The sequence below is a fragment of the Onychomys torridus genome, chromosome 18 (genome assembly GCF_903995425.1).
Source record: "Onychomys torridus chromosome 18, mOncTor1.1, whole genome shotgun sequence".
NCBI classification, from domain to species: domain Eukaryota; kingdom Metazoa; phylum Chordata; class Mammalia; order Rodentia; family Cricetidae; genus Onychomys; species Onychomys torridus.
Genome location: NC_050460.1, coordinates 37,784,803 through 37,797,182, shown reverse-complemented (window position 1 = coordinate 37,797,182; position 12,380 = coordinate 37,784,803). Strand labels below are relative to the sequence as shown.

Below are 12,380 nucleotides of genomic sequence, written 5' to 3'. Positions count from 1 at the left end.
TGCCTTTGGGGACTGCCCTAGAGAGGGGCCTGAGACAGACACCATACTTGAAGATGCTCCTCTTTCAAGCAGCACTTACTTGTTGACAGATGCTGATCCTACTCTTCTTTCTTGTGAACACCTCTCAACCTTGACCTTAGATTTCCCCTAGAACTACACTGAAGATTATACTATTCCAAGGATTCGGCTTCTTACAATTGGTCACTGTAGTTCTTGACCTTGCCTATGAGTCTTCTGCTACTAAATGTTGGTCTGATGTGATTGTTTCCCTTCTTTTGATCTGGTAGCATCTCGTATCAGACTGTCATGCTCGCATTTCCATGCTCCAAATGGTTTGATTCCATCTTAAGCATCAAATGAAGAGCCTTGCAGTCTGCAGATTCTACACTTGGGAAGCTTGATAAAGCACATGCTTCACTCGTTTCTATGCTCAGTCCCTTCGCAGTGTCCTTCAGGTGCCTATGTCTTGGAAGGTGAGGTCATTCCCTTAAACACCCAGGATCATCATATGTGCTTAAAGGAAAACCTCTTCTTGGCTGCTCCTCCCTGCTCTTCACTCTAGGTAACCCTGTTGGCCCTGATCTCCCTACAACAATAGAAGGAAACCTTTCTTCTTTCTTGAGCTATCTGGTGTTGTGTGCCTTGGTTTGATTTGTTTAGGGGGCTCTGGCGTCTGCTTTGATGTTTCACATATGTCAATCAAGCCTCCAGACTGGTGCTCTCTGGAGCCAAGTCCTGGTTCCCATTCTTACTTTTCTATTTTTACATTTGTACCCACTATGCTTTTCTGATTTGGCTCTTTGAAGCTTTTCATTTGGACTCGAGCTTAGGCTGTACTATTTCCCAACCCTTGACAAGGAAATAGATTTTGGTGGGTTTTGTTTATTTTTTGACTAAGTAATATGCAGTGTTGAATATTGTCAAGATCTCTAAAGACCCATGTATTGAAACCTAGGTCCTCAAGGTGGCACTGTTGGAAGGCAGTGAAGCCTGATGTGTGGTGTTCGGGTAACTGAGGCTATGTTTTGGGGGGTCTAGTCTCTCTTTAAACCTTCTGGCTTGCTAGGCAAGTGGTTTGCTCCATTGTGTACACCTTCTGTGATGTGTCGCTCTGGCCAGAGACCCAAAACAACAGCATCGCCTGATTTTAGAATGATTCCTCCAGAACCATGAGGCAAAATGAACCTTTCTCCTTATCAGGTAACTGCCTGTGGTGTTACTTGTGCTGAGTGATGCGAAGCGTGTTAATATATGGTTTCCAGACCCCTCACACCTAACCCAATGCTTAATGATGAGGAATCTTAGGAGCATTTTAGAGGTTTCAGAATCCTTTTAGAGACTTTTGTCTTTTTTTTTTTTTTTTTGAGCTGAGGATCGAACCCACGGCCTTGCGCTTGCTAGGCGAGCGCTCTACCACTGAGCTAAATCCCCAACCTGAGATTTTCGTCTTCTTTCCCTTTCATTTCACAAAATCCACACTTTCACATTGCCATCTTAGAAGGAGGAGGATTTTAAGTGAGCTGTAAGGTTGTGTGCATAGAGAATATTGCTGGGACTTAATTTATCTTAGCATTGATATACTAAATGCATCATTTAGAACGTCTCACATTATTTTGTATTCTGAAAAGAAAGTGTCCCCGAGAAGTGAAAGACAGTGCACGTGTTAAATGCTTCTGACAGCGTCTTACAGCATGTGTGGGAAGTCACAATTTGGGGAAGTCATCTGGCACTTCCTGGAGATGCACCCTGAATTTGGTGGTTTCTCCACTCATATACATTGTATTATTTAGAAATAGCCTCATATGAAAGAGAAATTCAGGTTCAAGAAGGACCATGAAATGATCTGGGTACCTTTTCCAGGACAGAAATCAGAGCTGATAGATCTTTCTTTTTCTTACGTTTTTTTTTTTTTTTTTTTTTTTAAAGAAAAGGTCTCTCTAGGTATCCCTGGATAGCCTGGAATTCATAGAGATCCACCTGCCTCTGCCTCTCAAATGCTGAGATTAAAAATATGTATCATTGCACCCAGTGGTGAGCTGATGGCTTTTAATTAGAAATCTCCTATCATCTGTTTCAACAATCAGCTGCAAAACGTCATTGGTATTTTGCACAGTGCTTTATAAGGAACATGAGCATGAAAGGTACTGGCTCAAAATGAATGTTCAAACGCTTGGATTATGTTCACCCCTCTGTATTTACTTTTTCCCCGGTTGTTTGTTATAACCCTACCTTCATCAGTACCACCACAGTCATCCCTGTCATTTCCACTACTTATGAATGATTCCCTTCTCAATCAAAGCCTCCTTTCAAACTGGCTACCAATAAGAAACATTGTAACTTGCACCAGGAACTTCTTAGTCATGATAGGCTGAAGCTGCTTGATTCGCACCCGGCCAATGTCTTTTTGAGGAAAGGAATGCAGGGGTCTTATTTTCCTTTTATCTTCAAGGTTATGGGGGACAGAACAATTCCTTGCTCTTCAGAGATGCACTTCTGATCAGAATAACCACAGAGGCGAAGCAGCCAGTAAGGGACAAAGGGGAGGATGTTGTCAGTCTTCCTTGTCAGACTTTCTTTTGGGACCTCCAGCCTCCAAAGAATGACATGGAGACTTAATGTTAATTATGATATAATTAATAATAAGCCTTTAACTAAGGCTCGTTCCCAACCAGCTCTTATAACTTAAATCAACCTGCTTCTGTGAATCTATGTTCTGCCAGGTGGCTTTTTACCTCTCCTCCATTCTGTATGCCTGACTCCCTCCAAGTCTTGCTGGCATCTTCTTCGTACTCCTAGATTCATGCTGACTCCCTCTCTCTCCCTGGAAGTCCCACCTATTCTTTCATGGCCAGCTATTGGCCATTCAGCTCTTTACTAAACCTATCAGGTACCTTAGGCAGGCAGGATAAAGCATTGACACATCTTTATAGTTTGCTCAAATATCCCACAACAGGAGGAGAGGCTCTTCCCAAGGAAGGAGAATTAGAATATAGTGTTATAAAGAGATAAATGGGAAACTAGGATTAAATGAGAAGGGAAAGGGGTTGGCAGGGTAAAGGAGGGAAGACTGGGAGGAATGACTTACACCAAAGGCATTTTGAGAAGCTGTATGGAAACTTATTACTGTGGAAACATCCTACAATATATATGTATATGAAAAGAATTTAAATGGACCTATAAATTCACCCTATAAAGAGGAGACAATGCCCCAGCTAGACATCTTCTGCCACTAAGTCTAACTTCCAGTGTCAGGAATGAGTTACATTTGATTGCATTGTTGGCCAAGGAGGTCCCATTGATCCCCCTTCAACTATAACAGACTATTGCCAAGGCCATTGGCCACCCTCTACAACCTGACAGTAAGTCCCTGATGCTGAAGAAATTGCTTACTGATGTCATCAAACCTGGAGAAATGATGCCCAACCAGAAGCTTTGTCCTTACCGACCAGGATCCATGGTACTGAAAGGTACTATGCATGCAAGAGAAAAGTAATCATAAATACCACTTAGCCATAAACCCTGTGACCAATAACAGGTATCTGCCTGCAGGATATACTGTAACACTAGTGGTGCAAATGTTAACCAACCACTTTTTAAATAAGTGGATTTAAGGACCACTCTATGAGATAAAAGCCATACTTGATACCAATGAAGTGGATGAGAACCTGAGACCAGACAGGTCACAGGCCTAGAGGAAAATGTACTGCTATTATTATTCTGCTAAAAGAACACAGCATAAAATGACTTCTAGTGACCTATAGTTATACCCATAAGTCAATGTATTGCTCAATTCTTGTCAGAGAAGTTTCTTCTTTCAGTAGATGGTAATTAACAGAGAGATCTAAAACTATACAATGTGCAGAGAATGAGAGACTTTGGAGCAATCAGTCCTAAATGGGATGTCTCTATCAAACCCTTCCCCTTGGGGTTCAGGGATTCATAGAAGAGGCAAAAAGAGTATAAGAGCCAGAGGTGGATGATTCCAAGGAAACATCATCTTCTAGGCACAACAGGGTTAATACATATATGAACTCAGAGACTGTGACTGTGTGTACAAGATGTGCACAAGTTCAAACCAGATAAAATTCCCAGCACTGAGGAGAAGTAGGCACCAAGTCCCACCCCTTGTCAACAGGCTCTTTGCAATTGATACTTGCTATGAGACAAAGTTAAATTTTCTTCAATGGAGAATATGAGCCACACTACAGGGTAGTCTCATGCATGGGAATAGATAGCCAGCATGGAACAGATTCCATGACTTTTTGTGTGCTTTATATTTTGGATACATGTATATGAAGAAAGGAGGGAAGTCAGGAGAGAAGGAGGGAAGGAGAGAGAGAGAGAGAGAGAGAGAGAGAGAGAGAGAGAGAGAGAGAGAACAAACAAGAAGTTGGACAGATAGGGAAGTGAGGAGGATCTGGTAGGAGTTGGGGGCAGGGAAAGAATATGATCAAAATATATTGTATAAAATTACTTTTTTTCAAAAAAGAAAAAGGAATATGCTCCTGGTGAGGTGAGATGGCTCAGTGGGTAAAAGGCACTTGCTGCTGAACCTGATGACCTGAGTTCAATCCCCCATCCCATATGACAGAAAGAGAGAGCTGAGTTCCTAAAGTTGTCTTCTAATCTCCACACATCCCTGCACATATACATACATACATACAAACATACAAACATACATAAAATACAGATGAGAATCTACAAGGAATGGTAGAAATAGAAAGTGTGTGTGTGTGTGTGTGTGTGTGTGTGTGTGTGTGTGTGTGATATGTACATGTGAGGTATGTGTATATATGCTTGCAGCTGCGTATGGACATGTATATGAACATGTGGAGACCCAAGGTTGACATTATGTCTCTTCTCAATCTTTCTCCATCTTTATTTTTTGAAACAGGCCCTCTCATTGAAACTGACGGTCATCAGTTTGGCTAGGCTGACTGGCCAGTGAGCTCTCAACTTCTGTTCGTCTTTTCTGCCCTATCCCTCAAGGCAAGGGTCACAGGCACATGCCATTATGCTCAACCTTTCACATGTGTACTGGAAGTCTAAACTCTGGTTCTCCTGCTTGCCAGACAGCACGTCACTGGCTGAGCCATCACCCAGATCTCACTTTAAACTTTTACATGAAAGACTCAATCTAGCCAATGATTATTAATGACTGTGAAAGCACAGCTGATGGAACACTGTAATGGGTAAATCTGTCTGATAATGCTGAAGCCTATTTGTCAAAGTCACTATCACATAAGAGAGGTAGTCACATGTCTTCTAAAGCAACAAAACAGGAAGAGCCTGACACAGACTCAAATCTTATTAACTCTCTAGACTCAGCAGTCAGTGTGCAGGGAATACAGGGCACAGAAGAGAACATTGAATGACACCGTGTGTGTGTGTGTGTGTGTGTGTGTGTGTGTGTGTGTGTGTGTGTGTGTGTTGGTACAGCCCTGTAAACCCAGCACTTGGAAGGCTAAGGCAAGAGGATTACAAATCTGCAGTGAGCCTGGGCTATACAGTGAGTCCAAGACACTCTAGGTTGCATAGTGAGACCCTGTCTCCAAAACCAAATGAAACAAACAAGTAGCCAAATGAAAGATGTTGTGACCGTGTGATGCAAATCATGAATGTGGAAAGTTCTAGGAAGCAAACAAGTTGGTTTTCTCAATAGATAAAATAGAAGAATTTTAAAAGTTGTGGCGGAGGGATCAATATATTGACAGAGTTAAAAGACTTGTTTGAATTCTGATCTGAAAAAAAGAAAAATTTTAAGTATTCTATTATTTATTATTAATTATTTTATTTATTTATTTGGTGTGTGTGTGTGTGTGTGTGTGTGTGTGTGTGTGTGTGTGTGTGTACATGCTCCCATGGTCAGAGGACAACATGTAGGAGCTGGTTCTTTCCTTCCATGTGGCTCCCAGGGATTGATCTCAGGTTTGTCAGGCTTGGTGGTAAGCACCTCTTGCTGGCCCATGAACCAATTTGAATAAACAGTTACAAGCCCATATAGAAATTTTTAATGGTAACTGGAACGTATGGAAAGCTTTCTAATTTTGTTGCGTATAATAGTGATTAAGTATTTTCCAGGGATATTTTCTGAAATAATTATGAATGAAATTATATGCTGATCATGGTAACCTACTCCTTCAAGAGCTTGGGCTAGCCTCTGCTATATAGCGAGCTTGAGGACAGCACAGGTGGCATGAGACCTCTGCCTCAAAAAATATGTACATGGCTGTGTGCAGTGGCATGTATCTTTAATCCCAGCAGGTGGAGGCTTTGTCTTGCTTGAGTCTAGGCAACGAAGTCAGCTGAGCACTGATGAAATTGACAGAGCATCAGGATCGGGTTGATTCTAAGAACAACGGTGACCAATGACTTAATTGATAGAGGCATCAGGATGGAGCTCCTAAGGAGAAACTGGCAGCATGCTTCCATTAGGGGATTATACACGTGCTTGAACTCACAGAGCATATAGTCCAGAAAAGACTCCAAACAGCATCAAGTCTCTAGCCAGACTGACAGGTGAAAATTTTTCCTATGTGGAACCAAACTACAGAAGCGAGCAGGGATTGATTTTTCCAATTATAAGGCTCTGATGGAATGTTAGAAAGGATCAGTGGGTAATGTCCTATCAAAGGAACACATTGAGCCTCTAGAAGATGACTCCAAATACATACAAATTTCAGAGACAATTAAAAATAATAGTTATTAGGATGCTCTGTGAACTAAGATCTCAGGCAAACAACAACTGACAGAAATTCTGGAGCTGAAGACCATAAAACTGAATGGAAAAATTCACCACAGGAATGAACATTAGCCGTGATCAAGTGAAATGAGAAAAACCAAAGACAGGCCATTCAAAATCACTGAACGAGATGTCTGAAAATCACAGAGGTGGATAAAAAAGATGACGGAAGCCTAAGGCACACAGGGATATCAACACTCAGACAAACACACGCATCCGATGAGTTCTAGAAAGAGAGAAAAGAGCTAATTAAAGAAATGATAGCTGAGACCACCCCAATTCTGAAATTAAGAAAAAAAAGGGTGGGATTCCAAAGCAAGAAAGTCAAAGGACTTCTTCAAAGAAGAAGACCCCAAAGAATCTCACACTGAAACTCTGTATAATCCAACAGCCAAAAAGCTGAGACAGAGAACTGGTAACATGAGAGAAACAATGTGTGGGCAAGGGAGCATCTACAAGATTAGCAGATTTCTTAGCTCAAACCTACAAGGGCTGGAAGGAAGAAGAACAATATATTTATGTTCAAAATGCTGCCAACGACAAATAGTATATTCTCTCAAATTGCACGTCAAAAATGAAAATATAAAGGCTTCCAGATAAGCAGAAGCTGAAAATGTTCATCAACACTAGAATGTCTGATCAGAATGCTAAAAGTTCTTCAAGTTGAAATGAAAAGACATTAAACAGCAACACAAAAACATTTAAAAAATATAAACTTCGGATCTGGAGAGATGGCTCAGCAGTTAAGAGCACTGGCTGCTCTTCCAGAGGACCTGAGTTCAATCCCCAGCACCCACATCACAGCACACAACTGTCTGCAACTCCAGTTCTAGGGAATCAGGCATCCATGCACACACATACATGTATGCAAAACACAAATGCACATAAAAAAATAAACAATGAAAAATATTTTAAAAATAAACTTCATTACTAAAAGTAAATATAATGAAGACAAACACCAGATGTTATAATATAGTAATGGTAGTGCATAAATCACTTGATAAGATAAAATTTCCAAAACTAAAGATGAAAAACTATAAAACTATGCTAATGAATGCAAGTACCTGTGATTTTAATTTGTCATTTCACTAATATAAATTCTGTATTGGGAGAATGTAAAAGAACTGAGTGTTTAACCAAAGTTATCATCTTAAAATGGGTTGTTACAAGATATTTTCTAACAGCCCCATAGCAACCATTAAAAAAAAATCTTTATGGTAGATATACAAAAGGAAATGAAGAAATAATAAAAGCATGTAACCACAAAGGATCCACAAAACACAAAGAAAAGCAGTAAGAAAGGGAAAGAGAAGACAAAATCATTGTGGCAGACAGAAAGTAATGAACAAAATGGAAATAGTAATTTCTGATTAAGTTTCTTTAAATGCAAATGAATTGAATTCTTCAATCAAAAAGCATTAGAGAGGCTAAGCAAATAAAAAATCCAGTTACTACATTTGCTATAGAGATTTGCTTTAGAATTAAAAATTAAGGACACAGCTGGAGAGATGGTTTAGAGGTAAAGAACCCTAGTTGTTGTTCTGGAGGACTTGAGTTTGGTTCCCAGCACCCACCTGCAACTCCAGCTCCAGCAAATCAGCCACTCTCTTCTACATTTCTCTCAGGCACTTGCACTCACATGTAAGTAGACACACATATATAGACACAAAGAAAACTAAAACAACCCTTTTAAAAAGAATTCAGGACACATATAAGCTGAAATAAAAGGATGAAAAATACATTATTTCCACACAAATAGTAACCAAAAAGACAAAGAGGGGCCTCATACGATATAAAAATTTGTGTTACAAACTGTCACAAGGAGAAAAATGATGTTATATAATGGAAAAAAAAGTAGTAATTTGTAGCTAGAGTTTTCCTGCCTGGCCCACAGTCAGGACAAATCTCTCTCACCCGCCAGGCCCATGGACGCTCAGACCCAACCAAGTAAACACACAGAAACTTATATTGCTTGCAAACTGTATGGCCATGGCAGGCTTCTTGTTATCTACTTCTTCTATCTTAAATTAATCCATTTCTATTAATCTATAAATTGACACGTGGCTCGTGGCTTACCAGTGCCTTACATCTTCCTTGTCATCGCGGCTGGTGGCTGGCAGCTTCTCCCTCTGCCTTCGCCTTCCACTTACCAGAATTCTCTTCTCTGCTTGTCCCACCTATCTTCCTGCCTGGCTACTGGCCAACCAGTGTTTTATTTTAACCAATCAGAGCAACACATTTGACATACTTGAACATCCCACAGCAGTAATTTCTCTAGGAAGATACGACAATAACCACGAAATTTGCATCTAACATCAGATCATCTGAAGAATATTAAACAAACATTGACAGAACTGCACAGAAGCCGAGAGAACAACAGAATGATATAAAACATGGTCATGGGCCATTTTCAAGAGTGGGTAAGGCAAACAGGTAGAATGTCAGTAAGGAAACAGAGGACTTGACAGACAGCAGACACCAGTGGAATCCAGCAGATGTACGTGGGCATTGCACACTACAACAGTGAAATACACACTCTTCTCATGTGTATAGACCATTCTCCAAGCTAGATCATTGCTGTGGGCCACAAAACAGGTCTATACATGTGTCAGAAGACTGCAATCATACTAACGATCTTTTCCAGCTGCTGTGGGATAAAACTAGAAATCAATAATAAAGGCAAAGCCAGAGAAATCACAAATGCTTGAAAATTAAGCATTCTTAAAGAGCTCCATGCTCCCCGGAGGCCACTGCAAGGAAAGCTGCAAGGAATGAAGGAGAGCCCAAGTCATCTCCAGAAAGCAAAAATGGAGACCTCACACTTTTCAAAGTATTGCAAAGTAACAGTCATCTAAACGGCATAGCGTTGGCATAAAGACGGACACGTGAAGCAGTGGGAATGACATAGAGATCCCATAAATATTCCCTGCCTACATATAGTCCAATCACTGGCAAAGTCACCAAGACTGCACAGTGGGGAAGGACAGTCCTTCCAGCAAATGCTTCTAGGGAAGCTGGACATCACATGCAAAGGGAGAACAGGGAGGTACGCACCTTACGTCATGCACACAGATGAGCTCAAAATGGATCAAAGACCTAAAGAGAAGACTTGAACCTCTACAACCCCTTAGAGGGAGACATCATGATGTTGGATTTGGCAATGATTGCATGGGTCTGACACACCAAAAGCACAAGCAACAGCAGTAAAGAAAACCAACTGTGTGGGACTAAACCAAACTTGAAAATGTCTATAAAACCAGGAAACAATCAGCAGAATTAAGGGACAACCTTCAGGAGGGGAGAATATGTCTGCAAACCATGTCTCAAAGCAGGGTGACCAGGACATAATAAAGAATGCCCAGGGCTCAGTAAGACCAAAATCTGTTTTTAAAACCAAATAAAAGTTTCTTCAAAGAAGATATACAAATGGCAATAAGCATATGAAATGATGTCATCATTATTTACAGTAATCAAAACCATAATGAATCTAGGTTTTGGGGGCACACACCTTTAATCCCAGCAGGTGGATGTCTGCAAGTTCAAGGCCAGCCTGGTCTACAAAGTAAGTTCCAGGACAATCAGAACCATTACATAGAGGAACCCTGTCTCAAAAAAGCAAAAGATCTGAAGAGCTGGGCCTAGTGGCACATACTTGTGATTCCAGATATTTGGAAGACTACGGCAGGAGGATTATAAGTTTAAGACCTCCCTCAGGTACAGAGCAAGTTTAAGACTAGTCTGGGCCATATACAGAGACCCTATCTCAAAATAAAAAAAATAAGGAAGACATTATGAAGTTAGGAAGATAACTAAATGGTAGAGCACTTATCTAGCATATATAAGGGGTAGATAGAATCCACAGTACTGCCAAAAGAAAGGGGGAGAGAAGAGAGAGAGAGAGAGAGAGAGAGAGAGAGAGAGAGAGAGAGAGAGAGAGAGAGAAGGGAGAAGCTGAAACAGTCATGCACTGTTTCTATGAATCTAATATTGCACTTATTCTAAGTAACAGAGTGATGACTCTTCAAGAAAAATTAACACTGAACTGCCATGTGACCTTGTGTCTTAGTTGCTTTTCAATTATAGTGACAAGATGTGGACAAAGACAACTTATAGAAGAGTTTTCTGGGGCCTTGATACAGTTCCAGAGGGTTAGAATCCATGACCATTATGACAGGGAGCAGGGCAGCAGGCAGGCATGTGTGGTGCTATAGTAGCAGCTGTTGAGATTACATCTTTCTCTGTAATATAGGAAGAGAGAGAGAAAGAGAGAGAGAGAGAGAGAGAGAGAGAGAGAGAGAGAGAGAGAGAGAGAGAGAAGAGAGAAGAGAGAAGAGAGAAGAGAGAAGCACAAGCACTAACTGGGAATGTATGGGTGTCTGAAACTTCAAAGCCCACCTTCAGTGACACACCTCCTCCAACAAGACCACATCTCCTAATCCTTCCCAAAGTGTTCCACCAACTGCTGACCAAACATTCAAATATATGAGCTTATGGGGACCATTATCATTTAAGGCACACACCCTGAAATCCTGCTTCTGGCTCAGGGGGATACTTATATAACCATATTCACTGCCGAATTTTTCAGTGTCCAAGAGAGGGACACAGTCCATTGACAGATGAAAGGATAGAGGAAGTGTTGGCTACATGTAAAATGAAATATTACTCAGCTTTGGAAAAGGAGGAAATCTGTCACAAGTTACATGAAGAACCTTAAAGACATTTTGCTAAATAAAACAAGCCAGTCACACACAAAAAGACAAATTACTTCACAATCCCACTCACAGGAGCTTACCTAAAGCCACCAAACTCATGGAAATAGAGAACAAAGTGGAGTCTGCCAGGTCCTGAGGGAAGGAGGAAGTGGGAAGTTGTTTGGCGAGCAGAAAGGCAGGATGGGTCCTGGGATCTGCCACACAACAAAATACAGATGGTTGGCAATATGGTAGTGAATGCTTGCAGCTTTTACTGGAGTGAATTTTATGCTGGGATGAATTGACACATTTTTTTTTAAAACCCAGTGTGAGTTAGGGCGTGGATGACCACTAAGTAGGATTCATGTGTTTGGCCTTTTGTTGATTATCAATTATTGAAGTCAGTCGATGAATATTGGGGCTCATTGTTTTAGACTTTTGTATGTATTTTGCATTTTGTAATAAGAAGCAAAATGACTTTAATTTCTTTGCTTATCCTTGGAAAGACAACATTCTCTTCAGTTCTTTGAATTAAAAAGGCAAGGGCTGTTCTGCCTTAAAATCTAGGTGCAAACAGGTGATGGATGAGTGAAGAGGGCAGAGAAGAGTCCAGGCAGAATGAAGTTCAGATCCTGCCTCTGTCCTGAAATGGCCTGGGCCTCTTGGCCTGGGCCTTGTCTTGTAGCCCATGGTCCATCCACAGCTCATGCCAGATGGACCTCGACCATCAGACCTAACCTTGCCAAGTCGCATTTCTACTGAGAATTAGCCAGTGCATAATAGAGAAAATTCCTCTTAAAATGCACTGTCTCCCCTTTCATCTCCCTTTCTTACAAGTTGAAGGTTAATCCTTATTAAAGAAATACTTATGTCTCTTGCTAACGTCTTTACAATTTTTATCATCTATATTTTAGGATAAGTGCTCTGCATGGATACCTGCGTGCCAG

At 40.8% G+C, this 12,380-nt stretch overlaps 1 long non-coding RNA gene across 1 annotated transcript in view; it reads right to left on the bottom strand.

The window, feature by feature from the left end:
• LOC118569342 overlaps positions 1-11,642 on the bottom strand; it is a 30,316-nt gene extending 18,674 nt beyond the window's left edge. The window contains exon 1 of the long non-coding RNA XR_004943067.1: positions 11,535-11,642. This is a non-coding gene — a long non-coding RNA (uncharacterized LOC118569342). The remainder of the gene's footprint in view (positions 1-11,534) is intronic.
• Positions 11,643-12,380: the final 738 nt, after the last annotated feature.